This window comes from Cibotium barometz, chromosome 24, assembly GCF_041138505.1.
Source record: "Cibotium barometz isolate CiBa-2024 chromosome 24, ASM4113850v1, whole genome shotgun sequence".
Taxonomy (NCBI): domain Eukaryota; kingdom Viridiplantae; phylum Streptophyta; class Polypodiopsida; order Cyatheales; family Cibotiaceae; genus Cibotium; species Cibotium barometz.
The window spans coordinates 55,451,040-55,477,771 of record NC_141069.1 but is presented as its reverse complement, the minus strand read 5'-3'; the positions used below and the strand labels follow the sequence as shown (position 1 = coordinate 55,477,771).

Sequence of the window (26,732 nt, the reverse complement as noted above, 5' to 3'; positions counted from 1 at the left end):
ATCAGAGCGAAAATGTGCCAGCTGCTCCTCGACCTCCTCTGGTGTCGAGACCGAATGGCCGCGATCTCTCTGTGGTGTAGCCGTGGTGTCTGGAGAAGTCAGTCAACTGGGATTGTCTTCCTCCGCTATGATGTACAGGTGTCTGAAGTAAGATCTCCCTGTGTCTCTGTAGTGCTAGTAGTAGTCTGCCTAGCTGTCTCTGGTCCAATCTCTCCCAGATCTGTCTAAGTGATGTGGTCCCTCTAAAAACCTCAAGATAGCATGCCCTAATCTCCTGCAAAGCACCGCACTAGCAAACAAAATGCTCCTCTGTCTCTACCCCCGTCTGGCATAATCTGCAAATGCGCTCTGCTCGAGGGATGCGTGTTGCTCTCCCAGTCTCGATCTCTAGTTGGTGTGATGAGACCCTTAGTCGCCCAATGGCTACTCTGGCTCCATGTGATAAGTGGACCTCCAAGTATCGTGGTCGCTGGATGAAGCCATCTGTGGAGGTGCTCAAGAAGTGGTCTCTGTAGTAGAGCATCTTTGTCGGGAGTGCCTGACTGGGAGATAGCCAAGTCTCCTGTATGTGGCCCTGCCAAATGTCATGTCTCATGACTCTGTTCCTCTCTGTCTGAGAGAGCCGTCTGTGTGGTGCAGCTAGGTCATACTGTGTAAGGGTGGTAATCTGTCAATATCAATCCTGTGTGATGATATCCACTGTACCACCTGGGAGTACCATGACCAGGTATGTCCCTCCTCAGCAAGCTGTCTGGATGCCTCAAAAGCAGCCCGAGATACCCGATTTAGTGGGAGCTCCCGCATCCTGTGTATAAAAGATATAGTCTGGAACATGGCCTCTACTAACATAGGTGGTACAGCAAACTCCGCTCGAAGGATATCATGTGGTACTGAAGGTTTGCTGCGGATCATCCGTGAGAGCATCAAAATCTGAGGGCGCTCTATCTGTGTCCATGAGGATGTAGCCAAACCTGGTGCCCATACTGTTGCTGCATACATCAATGCTGGAGTAACTAGTGTATCAAATAGCCACCCCTTAGTACGGGGCTCCTGGAAGTGTGCCTGGTGACACTGGCGTTCCAAAATTGCTAGTGCTGCGTACCCTCGTGTCACTCTGTCTCTGGCTGCCTGTGCCATAGAGAATCTCCCTGATGAGCTAGTAAATGTGACCCCAAGGTATACATATGAGCCCACCACCTCTACCTATCCCCGGGCTAGTGTAAGGATAGTCTGGCATCTGACTGGTGCTGATGTACGAAAGACCATAACCTTGGTTTTCCCAAGGTTCACTGTGAGTCCTCGCTCCGCACAGAAAGTATCCAGAGCTTGTAGATGCCTTTGTAGCCCTGTCCGAGTATCCGACACAAGAATGATATCATCAGCATATAATAGAATGTGTACAGTCGTACCTGAGATGTCAATCCCAGAGCCTCCTCCGTGTATGATGTAGTCTGCTACCTCGTCGATGTATAAGCCAAAGAGTGTCGGGGAGAGAGGGCAGCCCTGCTTCACACCAATGGTGCTGGCAATCATATCTGATAGACCCCCTGGGCATCTAGCTCGTCCAAACACTTGCTCATATAATATGTAAATCCCCCACATCATGTCGGGGGGTATGCCCAGTGTCTGTAAGCGGTGGAAGAGGCGCTTGTTGGGTTTTATGCTGTGTATGCACCCAGAGGAGTGCTAGTGATCATCAGTAGATTACTGGGGCACTTTTTACTTCAGTTAGTGGAGGTTTTTCCCCCAGTTTAGCTTAGTTTCACTTATAAGCAGTTTATAGGTGTTTTGGTCCACCCGGCACATTTTATGGCCGGACATGTGAACACATCTCTTTAGGTCACTTATTATGTGGCTATTGTACTTCACATTTTTATCAACTGAATACACTGAAGTCGTGTTCTCTCTCTGTTGCTCTCCACGCCTGTTTGCAGTATCTCCAAACCCTAACCCTAACACTCCATTGGCCTTCATTTGGTATCAGAGCTGTGTTGGCCTGTCATTGCCCAACTTGTACACAGTCGCCTTCTGTTACTGTCCGTACTACACTATCCGTACATCTGCCCGTACACTGTGCGCCGTCTACAGTACCCGTACAGCCTCGCCAGCAACAGCCTCGCCTGCAGCTGCCGTACCTGTTCGCCAGTTCCTGTCAGCGCCGCCTTCCACTGGTATCGTATTGTACCAGTCCGTACAGCACCTGTCAGCGCCGACTGTACCTGTCAACGCCGACTGCACCAGTCAGCTGTCAACACCGACTGCATCTGTCAGAGCCCCTCGTACTGTACCTGCCTTCCTGCATACAGTCAATAGTCAACTGCACCAGCTGTACCTGGTCGCCCGGCCCGCTCAACACAGTAAACGTACCTGCACACAGTAAACATTTGCAGTCGCCTTCTGTTCCGTACAGTACAAGTCGACTGTACCTGCACAGTACAGTCAACTGTACTTATTCATTTGGTGGACTGTACCTGCATATATTCAACCTACTCAGTACAACTGTGGTAAGCATTACAAATTTTGTTTTTTGGGCAATTCTATTTTCTCTGTGAAAATCTAAAGGCACTACAGGCAGACTTTCTTGCAAAGAAGTCTACAGGTTTTTTGCACAGTTTTAGATGCAGTAAATTTGGGCATTTTTGGGGCATTTTGGCATTGTGTACGCCATTTTTGCTGCTCTACTCAGTCATTGGTGCATTGAGCTGCACATTCAGAGGATTGAGAGTGCAGGCATATTTGGGTGAACTGTATTCAGTGGAGTACAGTTGTTTTCAGGGTTCTTGCTATTGGGTTTTTTGATACACAGGTACAACATTGTGCATAGGCATAATGGCAAATCAACAGCAGAGTGATGTATTCACGTATTTGTCTAAGGAAGACAAATTGGACGGCACGAACTACTCCTTGTGGAGTTTTATGCTGAAAAATGTCCTTGTGGCAAAAGGTCTTTCGGATTTTGTTAGTGGTGATGAACCACATCCAGGTCCATTGGCTCCAGAGACTCCTCCCCAAGGGAGTGCTCGTGGACGAGGACAACAGGTATAGGCTCCAGGTCAGCCATTGCCTGTTCAAAGAACAAATGCTCAAAAGACATGGGATGCCAAGGATGCACAAGCTTTGTCACTCATTGCATTGTCAGTACAAAGGTCTATTATACCTCATATTCGTTCAGCTGGTTCTTCACAGAATGCATGGGTAACTTTGGAGCAGATGTATGCTGCTCGTAATGAGGCTCGAATCTCATTTTTGAAAAGAGAGCTGGAAAATCAGAAAATGAATGAAGGAGATGATATGTCTAGCCACTTAAACAAGCTGCAGGATTTGAGAGAGCAACTCATCAATGTGGATGAGATTATTCCTGAGACACAGCTTGTGTCCACCATCTTGCACTCTTTGCCAAGATCTTACTTGGCTTTTCATACCTCTTTGAACCTCAGCATGAGGAATGCTGTTGAACCCCTTAAGTATCAGGAACTTGTTGCTCTCTTGCTACAAGAAGAGCAAATGAGGAAGAATATGAATATGAACACAAGTGCTGAACAAGCATTTACTACAGGTCAAAAGGGGAAAGGAAAAACTCACCCAAAGAGTTCAAATCAGAATTCAGGTGATGGTGGTTCTTCTCAGGATACCAAGAAAGGTGATGGACAGCCCAAGAAGAAGGACAAATGTCATTACTATAAGAAGCCAGTCACTACATCACTGAATGTAGGAAGAGGATTGCCAAAGAGAAGGCAAAGGAAGCTAGGATGTTTGTTAATGATGCTTCTAAAGCTCCTCCAGAGACTGCTTCTTTTGTTGAGGACAGGGATTACTGTTTTTATACATGCAGCTATGATGCCTCTTGGTCTTCACAGGCACTCAGTATGACAGAGCATGCATGTACTTGGTATTTTGATAGTGGTGCCTCAAAGCATATCACATCTCGCAAGGATTTGTTTAGTCATGTTGGCCCTGCCCCTGTTGGCAAAACTGTTCAGTGTGCCAACAATGCTTCATATCCAGTTCGTGGCATTGGGGAGATTCAGCTCACAGCCATTGATGGCTCCATTCTCCGCCTTACAGATGCCTTATATGTACCAGGGATAAAGAAGAATTTGTTGTCCATTTCTTCTTTAGCACATTGTGGTATGCAAGTCCACTTTGATGATGATAAATGCATGGTCAAAGACAAAGCTAATGCTTTGACCTTGATGCTTACTGGTACATTATGTCATGGACTTTATCAGTTGGATGCATTTCAGCCAGTGGATCAGTCTGCTTATAATGCATTCACTCTTACTCCAGCTATGGTTGATGCGGAGTTATGGCATGCTCGCATGGGGCATGTAAATTTTGGTAGTCTTATGCTTATGCAGCGACATAACATGTTTACAGATCTACCTCTCATGGAGAAGCCTCCAGATCACATTTGTGAAGGATGTATTTTGGGAAAAATGCATAGGTTTTCCTTCCCACGTGATCAGGCTCTACGAGCAACTGCAAAGTTGCAGCTTATTCACAGTGATCTTTGTGGTCCCATGCAGACGAAGTCATTAGGTGGTTGCTTCTATTTTGCAACATTTATTGATGACTTCTCTCGTATATGCTGGGTCTATCCTTTGACACAGAAATCACAAGTATATGATGCATTTTTGGCCTTTGTAGCACTTGCTGAGACAGAGTCAGGATGCAAGGTTAAGACTCTCCGTTCTGACCAAGGGGGGGAATATATGTCACACATGTTGAATTCCTTTCTTGGGAGTAGAGGTATAAAACATCAGTATACTACTCCTTATACTCCACAGCAGAATGGGGTTGCAGAAAGGAAGAATCGGTCACTCATGGAGATGGCCAGATGTATGCTAAAGGCAAAAAGGCTACCACATATCTTTTGGGTGGAAGCTGTCATGTGTGCTTGTCATATTTTGAATCGATGTCCCACAAAGGCATTGGTTTCCATTACTCCTTTTGAGGCTTGGCATGGCCGCAAGCCTTCGGTATCACATTTTCGTATCTTTGGGTGTCTTGCATATGCACACATACCCAAAGAGTTGAGGAGGAAGTTGGATGATAAAGCCACAAAATGCATTTTTGTTGGGTATAGCCGTGAGAGCAAGGGCTACCGGTTATATGACCCACTATCCAGGAAGATATTCACTAGTCGGGATGTGATTTTTGATGAAAAATCAGAAATATCCATGGCTGGTTATGATGCAAATCAGGCTGAAAATGATGTGTTTGAAGGTCTACTACCTATGGAGTTTCATTCCACAGTTGGTGAACCAACTCATGAGGGTACAGGACAGCCAGCAAATGATGAAGGTGGTGCAGAAATTCAGCAGCAAATTGAGCCACAAGCTGAACCAAATATGGGGCAGCAGGCACCACAGGTTAGACACATACCTAGATGGTATTTGAGGACATTACAGGACAGCCATTTAGAGGGTCCTCTTGCTGGTTGTATTCGTAGGGAGACACGGACCAATGAGCATGCACACATCATGGATTTGAATCTGGTTATGGCAGCCAGTTTACAGGATGATGATGAGCCTGATTCATTTGTGGATGCACGAGATAATGTGCATTGGAACAAAGCCATGCAGGATGAGCTTGATTCTATTAAAAGGAATCAAACATGGGATTTGGTTGATCTGCCCAAAGGCAAGAAAGCAATTGGTACTAAGTGGGTCTATAAGTTGAAAAGACATGCAGATGGATCCATTGACAGGTACAAAGCCCGTCTAGTTGCAAAGGGCTATGCACAGAAGAAGGGCATTGATTATGAGGAGACATTTGCTCCTACATCCCGTATGTCGACACTTAGGTGTGTCATTGCATTGGCTGCACATCGTGGTTGGGTTGTTCACCAGTTGGACATAAAGACTGCATTCCTACATGGGGACCTCGAGGAGGAAGTTTATGTATATCAGCCCATGGGTTTTGCAGAACATGGTCATGAGGGGAAAGTATGCAGGCTGAGAAAGGCCTTGTATGGTTTGAAACAAGCTCCACGAGCTTGGTATGCAAAAATAGATGCTTTCCTACTCACTCAGGGATTTGTGAACAGTCCATCAGAAGCCACTCTGTATGTAAAGAAAGAAGAGACAGATCTGCTGGTCATCAGTCTTTATGTGGATGATCTCTTGCTCATGGGATCAAATGATGACAAAATTGCAGCTTTTAAAGAGATACTGCAACAGACATTTGACATGTCTGACTTGGGGCTTGTACACTACTATTTGGGCATACAGTTTGTGCAGGATAACAGAGGCATTGGGTTGTTGCAATCACGGTATGTTGCTAAACTTCTGGAGAAGTTTAAATTTCAGGATTGCAAGCCTATTAGTACTCCTATGGAGCCTGGGATGAAACTGTCACTACAAGATGACAGTATTTCCTTTGATGCCACTACATATGCTCAGGCTGTTGGGTGCCTTATTTACTTGTGTAATACAAGGCCAGATATTCAGTATGCAGTCTCTCAGTTGAGCAGATTCATGCACAGCCCGCGGTTGTCACATTGGCAAGCTGTGAAGCGTGTATTCCGTTATTTGCAGGGTACCTTGTCTCTTGGATTGCTTTATCCTGAGGGGGGTGACATGCAATTATACACTTACAGTGATTCAGATTGGGCTGGTGATTTTGATACCAGACATTCCACTAGTGGAAATTGTTTCTTTCTTGGCTCTTCATGCATTTCTTGGCTACGCAAGAAACAGACTAAAGTGGCCACTTCGTCTTGTGAGGCAGAGTACAGAGCAGCCTACACTACTACTATTGAGTGTGTTTGGCTGCGTCGTCTCATGACTGATATGGATATTTCAGTGGAGGAGCCTACACCTATCTATACTGATAGTCAGAGTGCCATTGCTGTGGCCAGGAATCCTGTGTTTCATGCTCGCACGAAACACATTGAGATTCACTATCATTTTGTTCGGGAGAGACTCCAGGCAGGAGATATCAGTCTGATCTACTGTCCTACAGATCAGAATGTGGCAGACATCTTCACCAAGGCATTACCACGTCCGAAATTCGAAGCATTCCGCACTGCTTTGAATTTGTTTCCTTTTGGTGGATGATGTACAGTAATCACATATCACTCCAGGGGGGTTTGTTGGGTTTTATGCTGTGTATGCACCCAGAGGAGTGCTAGTGATCATCAGTAGATTACTGGGGCACTTTTTACTTCAGTTGGTGGAGGTTTTTTCCCCCAGTTTAGCTTAGTTTCACTTATAAGCAGTTTATAGGTGTTTTGGTCCACCCGGCACATTTTATGGCCGGACATGTGAACACATCTCTTTAGGTCACTTATTATGTGGCTATTGTACTTCACATTTTTATCAACTGAATACACTGAAGTCGTGTTCTCTCTCTGTTGCTCTCCACGCCTGTTTGCAGCATCTCCAAACCCTAACCCTAACAGTCCATTGGCCTTCAACGCTCTCTCGGGACTGTGTCGAAGGCTTTGCGGAAGTCCACAAAACAGCAATAGAGTATCTGTCTCCGTGCCCGAGTTTGATCAATCAGGTATCTCAGGGTGAAAATGTGATCAATAGTAGAGAAGGCTCGCCGAAAACCTACCTGACCAGGGGCACGAAGCCCCTCCCTCTTAGCGTGTGCTCAATTCTGCCTCCAGGATAGCCCCATAGAGTTTGGCCAAGGTATGACCAATCATGATAGTCCTGTAATTACCGGGGTCCAACATGTCCCCAGCTTTGTGGATCGGTACATTAGTGTGCATCGTCCACTCAGCCGGGAAACCTTCTACCAGAGCCCTGTTAAAGAGGTAAGCAATAAAAGGAGAGCGTGTGTCAGTTGCATAAATGAAATGCTCACCCTGTAAGCCAGTGTGATCCTCAGCTCTCCCATGTTGGAATCTATGTATAGCTCGAGATACCATATCGGTAGTAAAGAAAACCGATGAGGTCGGTGGAGTCTCGGTGGGGCGAGGGATGAGTGGCTGGTGCGGAACATCATAAAGCCCTTCTGCATAACTCTGCGAACGTTGAGGATCAGTAATCGGGGTGGGGGGGCATGGCTCTCTGAGTCATCGCCAAGCAGTGGCTGCATCTTTGCTCATGAGCATGTGGTAGATGTCCCAATATTGAGCCTCCTCATATGTGCGTCGCTTTCCGCGTGTAAGAGACCGCATCTGTCTACTGGCCTGCTGTTGTGTTATTTCCCCTTTCGCTATCTGGGCTCGGATATGTCGATGAAGCTCTCTGCACTCATTATCATACCATCTATTCTTGGGCATGTCCCCGGATCTAGGTGGCTTCCCTGTCTGGAGATGATGTGGAAAGCTGTGGCTAGCTGCTATGTGCAGTATGTGTGAAAGCTGGGCCGTTAGTACATCGATGGGTGCTGTAGGGTCCATACCAAAGAGGCCATCATGTACTTTTGAAAGAAAGATTTATTAACGTCTTCCAAAAGAACGAACTCGGCCTATGAGACAAATCAATGTACCTGTGTGGGATATCCTCTGTCATCCCAACAAAATAAAAAAGTACTGAACTAAAAAAAAAGCTGAATCTGGGTGTGCAATAAGTACAATGAGTGGGGGGGAGGGGATGGAGCTCTACTACTAGGAGAATGCAAAGCTATATGCATGGAGTATACAATCATGATATGCAACATAGCTAGCTCCATCCTGTACCATACTGGGGGTATAAAATGATATACATCAATGAAGGGGGTGTCCACAGCTCCCTGAAGAACATGCCTGGGTCTGCTCTGTAGCGAGCCAGACGCTCCACACCCTCTCTGTGAAACTGAGCTCTGATCTCTGTCATCTCTGTCTGGTATAGGCATGGTGTCCGAAAGCCAGGTGTCCTCTGTCTCCTATGGGCTCTGAGTGTCTCTGCTCTCTGGAGAGTAATTCCCTGCTGTGTAGGGGCTGGGAGTGGGATGGATCTCTGAAAAAATGTAGTAATCTATGTCTGTCGTCCCCCCTCTGGAGATGTCTGAGCCTATAATGATGTCTCTCTGTGTGACGCTCTATGTCTAGAATGAATCTCCCCAGTATGCGCTACTCTGCTGCCTCAAAGATCTGGCGTAGGGAATGTGGCTCTCTGAATAAAATGGGATATCTCTCTCTGATGGCTGTATATGCTCTGCATCTGCATACATAATGCTCCTCACTCTCCACCTCCTCTCTGCACAATTTGCATACCCTCTCCTCTCGGGGGATCCGTGCTGCTCTGCCAGTCTCGATCTCCAATCGATGTGATGAAACTCTAAGCTGACCAATAGCCACTCGGGAGCCCTGTGGTAAAAATCCCTCCATGTATCTAGGCCTCTCTATAAATCCATCATCAGTGATACTCATGAAGTGATCTCTGTAGTATAACATCTTTGGTGGAAGAGGCTATGTAGGCGATATCCATGTCTCTCATGTATAGAGCTGCCATAGGTCCTGTCTCAATACTCTGTTCCTCTCACTATGAGAAAGACGGATATGTGGTGCATCCCTGTCATACTGGAACGGTGGTAGATGATCCATGTCTAGGCCATGCTGTGAGAACCAATGTGTGACCTGTGCATACCATGATCCTCTGTCTCTTGCCTCAGCCAGCTGTCTATAGAGAGACAAAGAAAGAAAGAAAGAAAGATTTTATTAACGTCTTCCAAAAGACCGAACTCGGCCTATGAGACAAATCGGAGTACCTGTATGGGGTATCCTCTGTCATCCCAACAAAATGAAAAAGTACTGAACAAAAAAAAAGCTGAATCTGGGTGTGCAGGGGATGGAGCTCTACTACTAGGAGAATGCAGAGCTATATGCATGGAGTATACAATCATGATATGCAACCTAGCTAGCTCCATCCTGTACCATACTGGGGGTATAAAATGGTATAGAGAGAGAGAGAGAGAGAGAGAGAGATTTTATAAACGTCTTCCAAAAGACCGAACTCGGCCTATGAGACAAACGAGTGTACCTGAAATGAAATGAAATGATATATTAGCGTCTTCAAAAGGCCAAAATGACCTATGAGACCAAAAAGGTTACAACAATTGGTGGATCTGATACAATGTCTGTGTAAGAAAAGCTAAAACAACTAAACAACTAACTGAAAATGAAACAACAACTATGAGGAAAAGTAAGGTACTAGGAGCTCCTAATGGATAACATCTGGGAAGGAAAACTCCAGCAACAAAGGTAAGCATCATATACATCACTAACCAAAGATGTCTCTCATCGGTCGATGGCAGATATCCTCAATGTCCTCCATGGTGAGTACTCTGACTGGACGTCTCCCATGCTGTGCTAGTATGGTCCTGATCCTTTGTTGTAGTCTCCGCCAGTGTCGAGATGGGCCTCTCATCTTGGGGCGCCTCGACCGCCCCAGCTCTATAGCCCGATCAATCAGTGTACCTCTGGTGCGGCTATACTCTGGGGCTAGCTGCAATGCCTGCTGGCCTGACTGCTCAATCTCTGGTCGAAAGAAGTCTGTAATCTGCCTCTGTAGGTGTCTCTCCCTCTCTGATCCCCTCCCTCTCAAGAGACCCTCTCTATGTCTACGCAGCTCCAGCAAGTATAATCCGAGGCATCTCTGATCTTGGTATCTCATGACTCTGGAAAGTGGTCCGAAACCCTCTCTGAACAGGCAGTGAAAATGGCCTCGTATCTCATAATATACTGGACAGTGACATATGTAATGTAACTCTGTCTCTGGCTCCATCTGGCACAACTGACAAATCCTGGCCTCAGCTGGTACTCCTCTGAATCTGCCAGTCTCAATCTCTAGCTGGTGTAAGGATGTGCGCATCTGACCAATAGCACAGTGACCCCATGAGAAAGATGAGTATCCATGTAGCTGGGTCTAATCACAAACCCATCCTCCGTGAGCTGGAGAAGATGATCTCTATAGAAAGCCATCGTCGTACCAAGCTCGTGTGTCGGTTGTATCCATGTCCTCGTAGTGTCCAGCTGAGTCAAGTCCTACCTGATAAGTCTGGTAATCTCTGCCCGTGTGAGAGAGAGGGAGGGTGCATCCAGGGAGTACTGAAATGGAGGTAGCCTGTCCATACTAAAGCCATGCAGTTGGAACCAAGCTGTCATCCGTGCATACCAACATGATCCGTCTCCCTGTGATGCCAACTGTCGTGAAGACTCCAGGGCTAAGCGAGCATATCTGTCTCTAGGGAGAGCCCAAGTGCTATGTATAAAGGAGACTGATCGAGTGAGTGGCTCTACTACCCATGGGGGGGCCATCTCTGCACGGGTAATATCATGTGGTACGGAGGGCTTGGCCCTAATCATCCGGGAAATCATAGAAACCAAGGGCCTCTCCATACATCTCCACCTATCAGTGCTACCAGCTCGGCTGTGGTGATCCACTGACGGTCCCCATATCTCCACTCCATACACCATGGCTGAAGTGACCAAAGTGTCAAAGAGCCAGAGCTTTGTTCGAGGTTCCTGAAACTGAACCTGTGAACACATCCTCTCTAGTCTCCCCAATGCTGCATAAGCTCTGGTCAATCTGGTCTCCGCTGCTCTCCTCAAGGAAAATAGTGGGCCACTTAAAACCACACCAAGGTAAGTATATGCATCTGTATACTCCACTGTCTCCTGACCATATGTAAAGGTGGGTGCTGACCTCCTAACCCACTATGCTGTGGTGTTAAACACCTTTTACCAAGGTTAACAGACAATCCACTGTCCTCTGCAAATGTGTGCAATGCATCCAAATGACGCTGCATCCCCTCTGGAGAATCTGAAATCAACACAATATCATCAGCATACATTAACAGCGGAATCCATGTCCCTGCTAGCTGTGCTCCTCTGTCACCCTCCCGCTCTACATAGTCCGAAACCTCATCCACATACATCCCAAATAAGGTGGGAGAAAGGGGGCAGCCCTGTTACACCTCAATAGTGGAGTGAACCATCTCAGATATACCCTGAGTAGTACGTACCTGCCCCACAACTGTCCTGTATAAAGCCATGATTCCCCAAATCAGCTCTGTGGGCACTCCCATCTCCTGTAGTCTGCGCATCAGTCTTGCTCTCGGTACTGTGTCAAAAGCTTTGCGGAAATCCACAAAGCAACAATAAATCCTCCTATCATATGATCTGCCCTCCTCAATAATAGCTCTGAGTGTCAAGATATGGTCAAGAGTGGAGAAACCTCTCCTGAACCTTGCCTGCCCTGATGCACGTATGCCCTCTCTCTCTGTCCATCTACTCAACTCCCGCTCAAGAATAGATGCATATAATCTAGCCAATGTGTGACCAATCATGATGGTACGATAATTCCCAGGAAGCATGGGATTCCCTGACTTGAAGATAGGCACAATCGTGGATATATTCCAAGTCTCAGGAAAACCCTCACACATGGCTCGGTTAAACATCATAGCAATTAGCTCTGCAAGCATATATGTGGCATGAATAAAGTGCTCTGCTACCAAACCATCATGATCATATGCTCTCCCACTCCTCATCCTGTCAATAGCTTTCCTTACCATCTCAACAGTAAAGAAAGCACACGTCTCTGGGCATGGATCCGATGGGTCTGGCAGGGGCGGCTGTCCTGGTGCTGTGTACAGGGATGCTGCATACTCACCCCAAATCTTTGTGGAGGTAATGGCTGGTGATGGTGAATGCTCATGGAATAGAGAACAGAGAGAGAGGACGGGCGAATAGCGAGAGAGAAAGAAAGAAAGAAAGAAAGATTTTATTAACGTCTTCCAAAAGAACGAACTCGGCCTATGAGACAAATCGGAGTACCTGTATGGGGTATCCTCTGTCATCCCAACAAAATGAAAAAGTACTGAATAAAAAAGCTGAATCTGGGTGTGCAGGGGATGGAGCTCTATTACTAGGAGAATGCAAAGCTATATGCATGGAGAGAGAGAGAGAGAGAGAGAGAGAGAGAGAGAGAGAGAGATGATAACACACAATAGAAAGAAAGAAAGAAAGAAAGAAAGAAAGTTATATTAACGTCTACAAAAGACCAAAAGGATTACATCATGTTCTTGGAACACATCATCATAGGTACTAAAATGAAATGAAAAAAAATGACAAAGCTAAAATGCTTGAGCTGAGATGCTAGAGCTGATCCATGTACAAAGAGCATAGGCTCACATATCATCCTAAGATATCCCGCATGGGGCACTGCAACATGGCACTCAGAGTGGTAAAGCATAACTGGTGTGAGGGAGTCATGTGATGGTGTAAAATGATGGCCGTGATCCTCCTATGGTGACGTGGGCGTGGGCAAGGTTCTTCAAGTCAAGGTCTGTTGGTCATGACCACTCCCGGCTAGTTCAGGTGTGAACACAGCTTACTCACGGGCACTTTTTCCCTGTGATTGGACACAGTTTTTTTCCCGTGTGAACACACTTATGTGTGTTGGGCACTTTGCCCTTAGTACTCACTTGTACTTTCATTTTCATATCATTATTGAGTACATCTTTTCCAGCACTCTTGAGCTTCACTCGTTTTCTCTCTCTTGCAGTTGTGTGTGTGTGTCTGTGTGTAGGCTTCTCCCCCCATACCCAACATTGGTATCAGAGCCTGTTAGTTAGGGTTTCCCCTACTGCCCTCTGCTCCTTGCCTAGAGCTCGCCTGAAGCCACTGCCCGTACAGGTCACCGCCATATTGCGCCGCCTTGTGTACTTGCCCGTACTGCGCCCGCCTTGTGCACCTGCCTGTATTGCGTCGTCGACTCCTGCTGCTCCGTACACTCTGTCGCCGACTGTACTACTATACCTGCTGTCCTACGCAGCTGCTGTGTGGCACCTACACAGTCGCCTGTTGACCTGTGCACCCAATCGACTGAAGCGACTATACCTGCAGTACAAATCGTGTGCACTATTGTGCCTACCCGATTGAAGTTGCTCCACAACATTGGTATTTCTGTAATTTTTTTCAAATACTCGAAAATTGCTAAAAACTACCAAATACACTGCATTAATTTTGGGGCTTTTCACCATTGAGCTCAAAATTGCAACATTGGCATTGATTTCAGCAGATTTGGTGCGTAATTGCACTAGAAATTTGGGGATTTTGCAGAAATTGACTCGATTTTGTAGAAATTGGCACTATTTGCAGGCAATTTTGGGTATTGCACGCACATTTGGTTGGCATTGGAGCATTTCCCCCAAATTTTTTGGGAGTTACAGCATTATTGCAGCATTACTACTTGTTTGAACACACTTGACCACCATGTCTGGGAATACTGGTGATTTATTTGGTATGCTTTCCGTTGAGGATAAGTTGGATGGCACCAACTATCCTATGTGGGCATACATGATGAAACATGTACTTGTTGCAAAGAATTTGTGGGTTTATGTATCAGGGGCTGATGTCAAGCCCATTGCTCCTGCACGAGCAGCAAGTACTTCAGGAACCATGGATGCAGGTGATGATGTATCTTCAGGTGGTGCTACATCTTCTGCACCTTTGCCACCCACTCCAGAACAGCTCAGATGGGATGCCAAGGATGCTCAGGCACATGCTTTGATTGCCCTCTCATGCAGAAGGCAGGTTATACCGCACATTCGTTCATGCACTTCTTCTAAGGGTGCATGGGATGTACTTGCTTCTTTGTATCAGGTTCGCAATGAGGCCTATGTTGCCTATCTTCGCAAGAAGATTGAGTCTGAGCATATGGATGAGGGTGACTCAATAGACAAGTTCCTTACCCGCATCAAGGATTTGCGAGAGCAGCTCATCAATATTGATGAGGTCATTCCAGATGGTTCACTTGTATCTACAGTGCTTCAGGGTTTGCCAGAATCCTATCAAGGTTTTGCTACTACTCTTCGTCTACTCATGAAGGGTAATCCAAACTTATATACCTTTGATGAGTTGGTGACTCTCTTACTGCAGGAGGAGCACTCTCGTTCTAATAGGACCACTATGCTTTCTGCTGATCAAGCATTTGGTGCCTTTGATTGAAACAAAGGTAAATCTGGGGCTTCATCTAGTGGTAAACCTAAGGGCAAACCACATGCCCATTCAGATTCTACCTCGTCTAAAGAGGGTGACAACAAGAAAAAGAAGAGATGCAACTATTGTAGAAAACATGACCATCTTATCGAGGAATGTAGGAAGCGCACTGAGAGTGAAAAGAAAAAGAAGCAGCAAGGTTTGGCTGCTACTGTGGACACTAAAGAAGCGGCAAACTTTGCTCATGAGGGATATGCATTAGTGGTTACATGCAGTTTGCCCGCTTCTTGTATGTCTATCTCAACTGGAGATTGGTACTTTGACAGTGGTGCTTCTAAGCACATCACTTCTTGCAGAGATCTCTTTGCCAATTTGCAGGATTCACCTCCAAGTGGCACATGGTATTTCTCATCAGTGTACTACCCCCTATACTCCTCAACAAAATGGAGTTGCAAAAAGAAAGAAAGAAAGAAAGAAAGAAAGAAAGATTTTATTAACGTCTTCCAAAAGACCGAACTCGGCCTATGAGACAAATCGGTGTACCTATATGGAGTATCCTCTGTCATCCCAACAAAATGAAAAAGTACTGAACTAAAAAGCTGAAGGGAGATCCCCACTCTAAGGTATCAAAATTCAGTTTTTTAATTGTTTTCTTTGGTCCTTTGTCCACTCGCGCGGGGGGGGGGGGGGGGGGAGGGGTTTCCTTTTTTTTCTTCAATTTATCTCCTCCCTACATTTGGATTAATCTTATTGGTCCATAAGAACCTTAATCCAAAATTTTCAGAAAATCTGGACCCTTAGGCTAATGTCTTTTGTGCACATTATAATTTATTTCTAATGCACCTTAGGAATTTCTTTTTAAACTTCTATTTCGGGGGAATTTATTTTAATTAGAAGGGATATTTTTCCATCCAAAGATATCTAAAAACTGAATTATCTCTCTCTAGAACATTTTTTCTCTCTAGGCCAAAACAGGTAGAAACAAGATTTTTATTATTCTGAAAAGGGGATTGATTACAGGGGAAGAAACTGGACATCTTGAGGGGCTGGGGAGGAATCTTACATCATCTCCCACTTGAAAAACGCGAGATATCCTCATCTCGCAAACTGGGGGTAATCCCACATCAGTTCGGCTTCATTCTCCCAGGTGGCGTCTTCAAAAGGATAGAACTTCCATTTGACTAATAATTCTCTCAATAAACCCTCTCCTCTCGGGGGATCCGTGCTGCTCTGCCAGTCTCAATCTCCAATCGGTGTGATGAAACTCTAAGCTGACCAATAGCCACTCGGGAGCCGTGTGGTAAAAAGCCCTCCATGTATCTAGGCCTCTCTATAAATCCATCATCAGTGATACTCATGAAGTGATCTCTGTAGTATAGCATCTTCGGCGGAAGAGGCTATGTAGGCGATATCCATGTCTCTCATGTATAGAGCTGCCATAGGTCCTGTCTCAATACTCTGTTCCTCTCACTATGAGAGAGACGGATATGTGGTGCATCCCTGTCATACTGGAATGGTGGTAGATGATCCATGTCTAGGCCATGCTGTGAGAACCAATGTGTGACCTGTGCATACCATGATTCTCTGTCTCCTGCCTCAGCTAGCTGTCTAGATGCCTGAAAAGCTCTGTATGACAATCTGTCCTGTGGCATCTCTCTGAATCTGTCTAGCAGGCATATAGTCTGAAATATGGCCTCTACCATCATAGGAGGCGCAGCAAACTCTGCTCGGATAATGTCATGAGGTACTAACGGTTTGCTGCGTATCATGCGTGCCATCATGAGGGCATGTGGTCTCTCTATGTGTGTCCACCAATGGGTAGCAAGGCCTGGCGCCCATACCGCTGCTCCATACATCAATGCCGGTGTGACTAATGTGCCAAATAGCCACCCCTTCGTCTGGGGCTCCTGAAAATGCGCCTGGTGGCACTGTCTCTCTAGCATAGCCAATGCTGCATATCCCCGTGTCAGTCTAGCTCTGGCTGTTGAACCCATGGTGAAGCGTGTGGCTGCTGCAGAGAAGGTAACCCCTAGGTACACGTATGATGTCACCACCTCCACCTGGCGTCCTGCAAGAGTGAATGTCAGCTGACTCTTGCCCTGTCTCAATGTATGAAAGACCATAACCTTGGTTTTCCCAAGGTTCACAGTAAGACCCCTCTGTGTGCAGAAATCATCGAGTGCATGTAGATGCCGCTGTAGACCACCTGGAGACTCAGACACTAATACAATATCATCATCATAGAGCATAATATGTACTGAGGTACTTGCTAAATCAACTCCATCTCCGCCTCCCCGTGTAATGAAGTCAGCCACCTCATCAATGTATAACCCAAATAGCGTGGGGGAAAGTGGGCATCCTTGCTTCACACCAATGGTGCTAGCAATAGTCTCGGACATACCTCCTGGGCGATCTGACTCGCCCAAAAACCTCCTCATATAATGCATAGATGCCCCATGTCATATCTGCTGGTATGCCAAGAGACTGCAGGCGCTGAAAGAGCCTCTCTCGTGGTACTGTGTCAAATGCCTTGCGGAAATCCACAAAGCAGCAATAGAGCTTTCTCTTCCTCACTCTGGCGTGATCAATCATACATCTCAAAGTGAATACATGGTCTGTGGTAGAGAAAGCTCTCCTGAAGCCTGCCTGCCCTGATGAGCGTAAACCTGCTCGTTCAGCATATAAGCTAAGCTCTTGCTCCAACACTGCACCATAGAGTTTGGCCAACACGTGGCCAACCATAACCGTCCTGTAGTTGCTCAGATCGAGCATATCCCCTGTTTTGTGAATCGGCACAATGGTGTGCATCGTCCACTCTGCAGGCAAACCCTCTACTAGTGCCCTATTAAACAGGTGTGCAAGAAAAGGAGCCAAAGAATCTACTGCATATATGAGATGCTCACCCTGCAGGTCCATATGGTCGACGGCCCGTCCATGCTGTAGGCGGCGGATAGCTTCCTGTACCATCGAGTGGGTAAAGAAGCTAGCTGTGGTAGGTCGAGGCTCCTGTGGCTGAGGTATAGGTGGCTACTGTGGGGCGTGGTATAGGCCCTCTACATATGTGTGCCATGTCTGTGGGTCTGCAATAGGTGTCGGTGTCCAGGGCTCTCTGAAGTGCCGCCATGAGATAGGGCTATCTCTCCTCATGAAGAAATGAAAGACCTCTAGCTCCTGTATCTCTGCGAAGGCCCGCCGTTTGCGGCGAGTAAGTCTCCTCATCTCTCTTCTGGACTCCTGCTCGGTGATGGCTCCCAAGGCTTTCTGTATGCGGAGCCGTGAGTATAGGGCTCTGCACTCGTCATCATACCATCTGTTCTGGGGCATAGTCCCAGATCTCGCACGCTCTCCCGAGTGGACACGATGTGGGAAGCTCTGTAATGCAGCCGTGTTTAGGAGTGATGCCAGCTGGGCTGCATAGGTGCCATGGGATCCATGAGTAGGAGCCCATCCTCTACTCTGCCAGTGTATATGTCTGCCATGTCATGTGTGAAGTAGATGGTAGTGTGTGGCGTCGGTATGTGGGGGGCTGGTGATACTAGTGATCCGGCTAGTGAAAATGCCAAGTATGTATGATCTGCCCCAATAGGACGAGGTGGAATGGAAAATGAGCTGACAAGCTGTGATGCCTCCAAAGACCCCATAACGTAGTCTACCACCGTGCCTCCGGTCCGTGTATGACCCCCATGTGGGAAGCATGTCAGCCCTCCTGATCCCGGCCACTGTAGCATCCCGTTATAAATAACGAAATGATGCCTGGCTCCCAACTCTAGTAAGTGGTCCCCATAATGTCCTCTGTCTGGTCCAGTGTCCTCTGATGCCCGACTAGCCCCTATCTCCTTTGGATCCACAAGGTGGAGGATCATTATGTCATCATAGTCATACACCTCACACTGTCTGCTCTGTGTGTGGGCATTGAAGTCATCCGTAAGAAATACTTCCCCTAGTGTAGAATAATGCATAATCTTCTCTGACAAACAAGTGTATGGCGAGGCTCCTATCTCCTCCTCCTGTGGCATGTCCTCTGTAATGACATAGGAGGATCCTGATGGAGAAAAGTAACATAGAGCTATGTATATAACCCTGTCCTGTGAGAGCTGTAAGCTGAACGACATGTATCTGGCCTCTAGATCCTGTGCTACCACTCTCAGTCTCCCGTGTAGCTCCCGTCTGAATAGAACTGCTACTCCCCCCGACCCTCTCGAGGTACCCTGGCGTGTGGTCCTCCTGTATGCTGACTCCCACTGGAATCCCTCTACTCGAGGTAGCCCTCTCTCTAGGCTCTGATGTGTCTCTGTCATAAGTATGATGTCTCTCCCCACCATAACATGCTCCAATCGTCCAGGCTACACCCATAGTGAACCATTACAGTTCCATACTGCCATGTGTATCTCTGTCAGTGGCCTGGTCTGTGTCCCATAGGCCCCAAACCGCTAATCCATGGGCCAGCCATCAATGATGACCCGACCATTTCGATAGAAGGCCTTCTTGCCTTCTCTTCTCGCGTGTAAGACTCGTGGCATGCAAGCTCTCCTATGCTCAAGCTGCATCCTCGTGAGATCATCATCCAAGAAAATAGGAGCTCTCTCTAAACCTCGTAGTATGACCCTCTTCCTCATGAAGGTGACCCTCTCCGTCTCTCCTGCAAACTGTAGGATGAGGGCTCGCTTGCGTGTTGAGACGTAATCGTACACTCATGGAGATGGCACGTTGCATGCTCAAAAGCAAGGATCTGCCCAGTAAGTTTTGGCTTGAGGCTGTTATGTGTGCCAATTATGTGCTTAACCGTTGCCCCATTAAAGCCTTGAAATCTAAGACTGCCTATGAAGCATGGAATGGCAGGATTCCAGTGGTGACTCATATGAGAGTCTTTGGGTGTTTGGCATATATGCATGTGCCCACACAACAAAGACACAAGCTTGATGCAAAGGCAATCAAATGCATTTTCATTGGTTATAGTACTCAGAGTAAAGGATACAGACTCTATGTGCCTAATACAAGCAAGATCATTGTGTCAAGAGATGTTATCTTTGACGAATATACGTCTCAACCACTTGTCTCATGTACCAAACAGCCGTCTATTGGGCCGGAAGATGTCGTTGATACTTTGTTGCATTTATTCAATTCAAATGTGGACAATGTAGAGCCAGTTTCAGCTCATTTACAGCCACCTATGCCTGCTGAAAACCAGCAAAATCAGCAGGTGAACTTGCCCCAAATTGATCCTGAAATGCCTCAAATTCATCAAGATACCTTGGGTGATGCATTGGCAGAGGAAGATGCAGATACTAGGAAGTCAAAAATTGTTCCTAGATGGCTGGTTGACACTTTGCATGATAGCAAACAGTCTACATTTATGCCAGGTCGTACACGTGCTTCTTCTCGCCATGCATCTTCACATTATGTGGATACAGCTCTTGTTGCCACCCCTTGTAATGAGGAACCCATTTCTCATGTTGATGCATTGGAGGATGACCATTGGGTGGCAGCCATGCGTTCGGAGTTAGACTCCATTGACAAAAACGGTACTTGGGAGTTATGTGACTTGCCCCCGGGCAAGCGTGCTATTGGCACAAAATGGGTTTTCAAACTTAAGCGTAAGCCTGATGGTTTAGTTGATCGCCATAAGGCTCGCTTGGTCGCCAAAGGGTATGCCCAACGTGAGGGCATTGACTATGAGGAGACCTTTGCTCCCACTTCACGTATGACTACCATACATACTATTATTGCATTGGCTGCCCACAAGCAGTGGCATGTACATCAGTTGGATGTTAAAACTGCTTTTTTGAATGGCGATTTGCAGGAGGAAGTTTATGTGTCTCAGCCTCCTGGCTTTGTTCAAAAAGGTGCAGAAAATAAAGTATGCCGTTTACATAAAGCACTGTATGGTCTTAAACAGGCCCCTCGTGCTTGGTACCACAAAATTCATACATACTTGACTGCCAAAGGGTTTCAAAATAGTTCGGCTGAGAGTACACTTTATGTACGCCACATTGGGAACAATGTTCTCATCCTTATTCTTTATGTGGATGACATGCTCATCACTGGCCCTAAAGAGGGTGATATTTCAGCTTTTAAAGCTGATTTGTAGCATGCATTTGATGTCACAGACATGGGGCATTTACATTACTATTTGGGCATACAGTTTATACCTCAGATACATCTCTCTCAGGAGAGGTGTCTTGCTCTTCTTCTTCATGATAGAAGTACTCATCCTCTGTATCAGACATGTTTGCTGAATTTTCAGCGATGGCTTTCTTCAAAGCAACCACGAGCTCACCCCCTTCAGAAAGTTGATGATTGGTCCCGGCAACGGAACCTTGAAACCGGCCTCTGATAGAAACCAGAGTGCGGTAGACTAGCAGTCACCCGTCCACTTGTAGTCTAGATATGAAAACAGAAAAGATTGGGGCTAGAGTGCCCAAATCTGAAAACAAGGCGACACCTGTTGGCCCCAAAGCTTGGCGCCCCTTGCGGTATTTCTTTATTCAATTCCAAAAGTATGAAAGGCTGAGTACAACCAAAAATCAGCCAAGAGATTACACCTGTATGTCCAATCTGACGGCCCACAATCCCTCTTAGCACAAAGGATCCATGCACACAGATCTGTCTCTCAAAATAACACACTGTGCCTCCCTCTGATCAGCCAAGACCACTAAGCAGGGCAGCCATGAGCATACATCTGGCATAACTCAAGTACATGATTCAACATCTCAGCTCATACATACATGTACTGTCCAACCTCTGTCTCAACCCTTGTCAATCTGCCATACCCCTCCTCTCACAAGGGGCCAGATAGCTCACATCTGCAACAGACATCAAGCAGTAGAAAGAGAGATAGATGAACAGATGTGGAGCTTACCAAAATCAGCCCGTGTATTTGCACTGGAGGAAGCAACGGTACCAATCTGTACTTGCAGGCACTTGTTTCCACAACCCTGCTTCACACGCATGTACGTACTTGTCTGTACCCTCCTCCTTGTGTCCAACTATATGCTGTACTTGACTGTACAGATCTGAAAAACAGCCCTGTTACCCGTCTGTTCTACCTCGGGATTCGTGCCAAGGGCTGTCCTTGCATACGCCACCTGCAGCCAGCACCTGTACACGACTGTACCTGCGCAGTCAGCCTGTCCAGATCCTGTCCAGCGCCGCCAGCAGCAGCAGTTCTGTCCAGCGCAGCCTCTGTCTGTCCTGTCCGTACACTGTACGGCAGTCATACAGTGCTGTACGGCCTGTACCAGGACCAGCAGCCACCTGATGATAGTCGCCTGCTACAACCGCCACTGTTCCACAGCTCAACGCCGCCTCTGTCCTCAGCAGTACCTGCTGTCATACAGAGCTGTATGGCTGCTGTACGGCCTGCTCCAGCACACAGCACACAGAAATCAGTAGCAGCAGCCCTAATCAGCAGTCGACTCTTTCTCTTCAGCTTTTCTACGCATGAGAACAAGCGCATGGATGCTCCACGACTCCTTTTCCCAAAAAGAAGAGAGAGAGGGAGAAGAGAGAAGCACACACTCCAAAAGTGGAGTGGCCCCCCTCCCCATAATAATCCTAGGGCCCCAAACTTTAAAAGTCCCTAGGGGCCACTAAGGCCTAGGGGCAACTTTAATAAACATTAAAAGTTTAATGTTGTAGTTCCCCCCCCTTCACACCTAGGGATGTCCACACATCTTTAACTCTGTCCGGGCACCCCCCATGTGAATCATTCAATATTCTGACTCAGCAATCACCATGCCCACACTTGTGCCGTTCCATTTTCACAGGGCCATGACAGGTTCACTATCACTATGTCAGGGAAAGGCTCCATGCAGGAGAGATTGACTTGGCTTATGTGTCTACACATGCCAATATAGCAGATGGGTTTACAAAGCCTCTTTCGAGGGAAAAGTTTCAAGCTTTCCGCGAAGCTTTAAGCTTACAGCCTCTTCCAGGGTAGTCTGCTACACCCTGTCCCCATTCACACCATTCACTTGAGGGGGGTTTGTTGGTCATGACCACTCCCGGCTACTTTAGGTGTGAACACAGCTTACTCACGGGCACTTTTTCCCTGTGACTAGACACAGGTTTTTTCCCCGTGTGAACACACTTATGTGTTGTCATGTGCATGATAAATGCCATGGACATTCTCAAGTGCTGGTCCAGAAGAGGCAGCCAGATAAAGAGTATGAACCAGATACAGTTAGGATTTGAGCACAAGATACAGAAGAGGACAAGTGTGGACTCAGAGCAAGGCTTGGAGGGCATGAAGAGGGTGTCTTGACAATGCGTTAGAAGCAAAGATAAGTTGACGACTGCTCACAGAACTGGTCAGCTGAACCAGAGGACAGGGCGACAGCAGGCGCATCATGATCAAGAAGGAATATCCAGTTGCGCAGCGCTAAAGGGGTATTTAATGCATAAATGACTGGCCGACCAGCAGTCGGCCAATATACCAAGTATCCCAAAACACTATAAAAGCCCAAGAGTGCTCATAGATTGATTCATTCAATCCTTTAGGGAATGGGTCCTTACGGGTCCAAGAATGGACCAGAATTTTGGTGTTTATCACCCTTTTTATAAGACAGCCTAGGGCTGTAGCAGAGTACCCTTTTTGTACTATATGAATATACTGAATTTCCAGCACATCTCTCTCTCTCTCTACTCTCTCTCCATATCTGCGTTTTGCATCAGCATGTTTCCAGGAGTGTTTAGGGCTGAAAGAAGACTCCCAGAGCTTTCGCGTGTTACATTGGTATCAGAGCATCAAGCTCAACAAAGCTAAACACTGAATCAGTCCCATATGATGGTGTACAGGTCCAAGGTACAGAAAAGTACACGGATACAAAGCCCAAGGCAAGGAGCACAGAATCAGGAAGAGCTCCCAGGAGGTTTGTTGGTGGTGTCCCACAGAGCCAGAGGGGATGGCAGCCCTATGAGCCAGATAGGTTCTCGGGCAATGGTCCCAAGGGAGGTTTACCCTCCAAGGGTGATGTGAGAGTGCCAGACTCATTTCTCACGAATGAAGACCAAGACAATGTTCAGAGTCAGGGCAGGAATGGATTGTAGACTAGATGGAAAACAGATGCATAGATCTTAGTCTGTGACAGAGTGGTTTGGAGACCGGGCCGGGCTTTCAGAGAAAAGGGTTGCCAGGGATGGATGGATGACAGAGGGATTTCGGGAAAAGATTGCGATGATGACAGTCATCCAAGACCAGGTTGGAATCCCGTCATCAAGTTTAGCAGAGGGGGATGTCATGTGCATGATAAATGCCATGGACATTCTCAAGTGCTGGTCCAAAAGAGGCAGCCAGATAAAGAGTATGAACCAGATAGAGTTAGGATTTGAGCACAAGATACAAAAGAGGACAAGTGTGGACTCAGAGCAAGGCCTGGAAGGCATGAAGAGGGTGTCTTGACAGTGCGTTACAAGCAAAGATAAGTTGTCAACTGCTCACAGAACTGGTCAGCTGAACCAGAGGACAGGGTGGTAGCAAGCGCATCATGATCAAGGAGGAATATCCAGTCGGGCAGCGCTGAAGGGGTATTTAATGCATAGATTATTGGCCGACCAGCAGTCGGCCAGTATACCAAGTATCCCAAAATACTACAAAAGCCCAAGAGTGCTCATAGATTGATTCATTCAATCCTTTAGGGATTGGGTCCTTTAGGGTCCAAGTAGGGACCAGAATTTTGGTACTTATCACCCTTTTTATAAGACAGTCTAGGGCTGTAGCAGAGTACCCTTTTTGTACTATATGAATATAGTGAATTTCCAGCACATCTCTCTCTCTCTACTCTCTCTCCAGATCTGCGTTTTGCATCAGCATGTTTCCAGGAGTGTTTAGGGCTGAAAGAAGACTCCCAGAGCTTCCGCGTGTTACATTGGTATCAGAGCATCAAGCTCAACAAAGCTAAACACTGAATCAGTCCCATATGATGGTGTACAGGTCCAAGGTACAGAAAAGTACACGGATACAAAGCCCAAGGCAAGGAGCACAGAATCAGGAAGAGCTCCCAGGAGGTTTGTGTTGGGTATAAAGTCCCAGTTTCGCCTCCGGACCTTGATCATCGCGTAGCTCTTTTCGAGAGCTTCGCGGCCATATATTTACTTGTACATTTGGCCCCCATTTGGGCCTTGTAACGGCATTCTTTGTATTTGGTCCGCCGGGCGCCCCATAAGTTGGGCGCCCGCCCATACCCTTGTATCACTATAAATACGAGGTCTCCCTTGAGCCTCAATAAGACATTCAAGATATTCTTGAGCATTGTGTGAGTTCTCTCTCTCTCACTCTCACTCTTCTCTATCTCCTCTGCACTTCCTTGGCTAAAGCTCTTGTGTTTGAGTCATTCTCCTCCAACAACTGGTATCAGAGCTATGGAGGGAAGCTGTATGCAGAAGCTATGGAGTTAGAGGTGTCTTCCACCACTTGACTACGGGATCGTCAAACACCTCCCTTCTATCATCAAGATGGTGCGTTTTTTTTTGAGTGCTGCTCTTCTTTTTTTTTTAACGCAGGAGACTGTTTTTGCTGTTTTTTCTTGCTCTTCCCTCTCCTGCGTTTTCTGCTCCACCCCTGCTGCCCTTCTGCTGCGTTTTTTCCTCTCCCTTGCTTCCCCCCTTTGCTGCGTTTCTGCTGCCTCTCTTTGCTGCGTTTGCTGTTCTGTCCTCTCCTTGCTGTACGGCTGCCATCAGCAGCAGCCAACACTGCTGCCAGCAGCCCCACGACCACCAGCAGCAGCTAGGGCTGCAGCCAGCAGCCCCACGACCACCAGCAGCAGCCAACGCTGCAGCCAGCAGCCCCAAGGCCACCAACAAGCAGTCCGGGCTGCAGCCAGCAGCCCCACGGCCACTAGCAGCAGCCGTCGTCGCCTCCAGCAGCCAGGATCTTCGAGCAACCCTCAAAAGACAGCAACATACTGCCCCTCGGGTTTACATCGACATTCGGTGATACTCTTCCGCCGTCTCCTTCACTTGAAGTTGTTTCATCAATCTACGAGCATCCTACATTCAACCCATATCTGGTACATAACATCTTGCTATTGCTTACTTTCTGAAGTGTCAGTTTGATAAGTCATGGCGTCTACAAGTGATCTTAAGGGTCTACTAGAGATTAAGAAGTTTGCAGGCACTGGGTTTGATCTTTGGAAGGTGAGGATTCAGAATATCCTCTATCTGCGGGAATGTGATACTGCACTTGAGCAGTTCAAACCCGCTGCTATGACAGATGATGAATGGGGAATCCTGAACAGAAAGGCCGTTGCCTATCTCCAGATGGCTGTTGCTGATGAGGTTCTTGTAGACCTCAAAGGGCTGACAACAGCCTATGCCGTTTGGGAGAAGCTGAGAAGCACCTATGAGATCACCACGCCAGTGAACCAGGTACATCTCATCAGGAAACTCATGAATATGCAACTTGATGATTCTAAGAATGCAGTAGAGCATATTACTACTTTCACAGGGGTGCTTAATCAGATGCAGGATTCTGGATTGCCTGCTTTTGATGATAAGTTGAAAGCTATCTTTTTGCTCACTACTTTGCCTGACTCTTGGGAAACACTTGTGGTGTCACTTGGGACAAATCCCAACCTAACTTTTGATGGAGTCAGGGGTGCTATTCTCAATGAAGATATCCGGAGGAAGACCTCAGAGACTAGCGGTTCTGCAAATGTCTCACGAGGGAGGACGACCAAGCGGGGAAATACTACTACCAATTCAAAGGGTAGAAGCAAGAGCAAGGGCCAGCAATCTGATGTTACATGCTACCAGTGTGGTCGTAAAGGCCACAAGAAGCCAGATTGCAAGTTTTACAAGATGGAGCAAGACCGGAAGAAGAAATCCAGTCATTCAAATGACAAAAAGAAGGAAA

At 46.9% G+C, this 26,732-nt stretch overlaps 1 protein-coding gene and 1 pseudogene across 1 annotated transcript in view; both read right to left on the bottom strand.

Moving 5' to 3' along the window:
• LOC147625463 (integrator complex subunit-like protein) overlaps positions 1-26,732 on the bottom strand; it is a 146,472-nt gene that overhangs the window by 58,517 nt on the left and 61,223 nt on the right. The gene's annotated exons all lie outside the window — the stretch shown is intronic.
• LOC147625464 (uncharacterized) lies at positions 7,539-8,239 on the bottom strand (annotated as a pseudogene).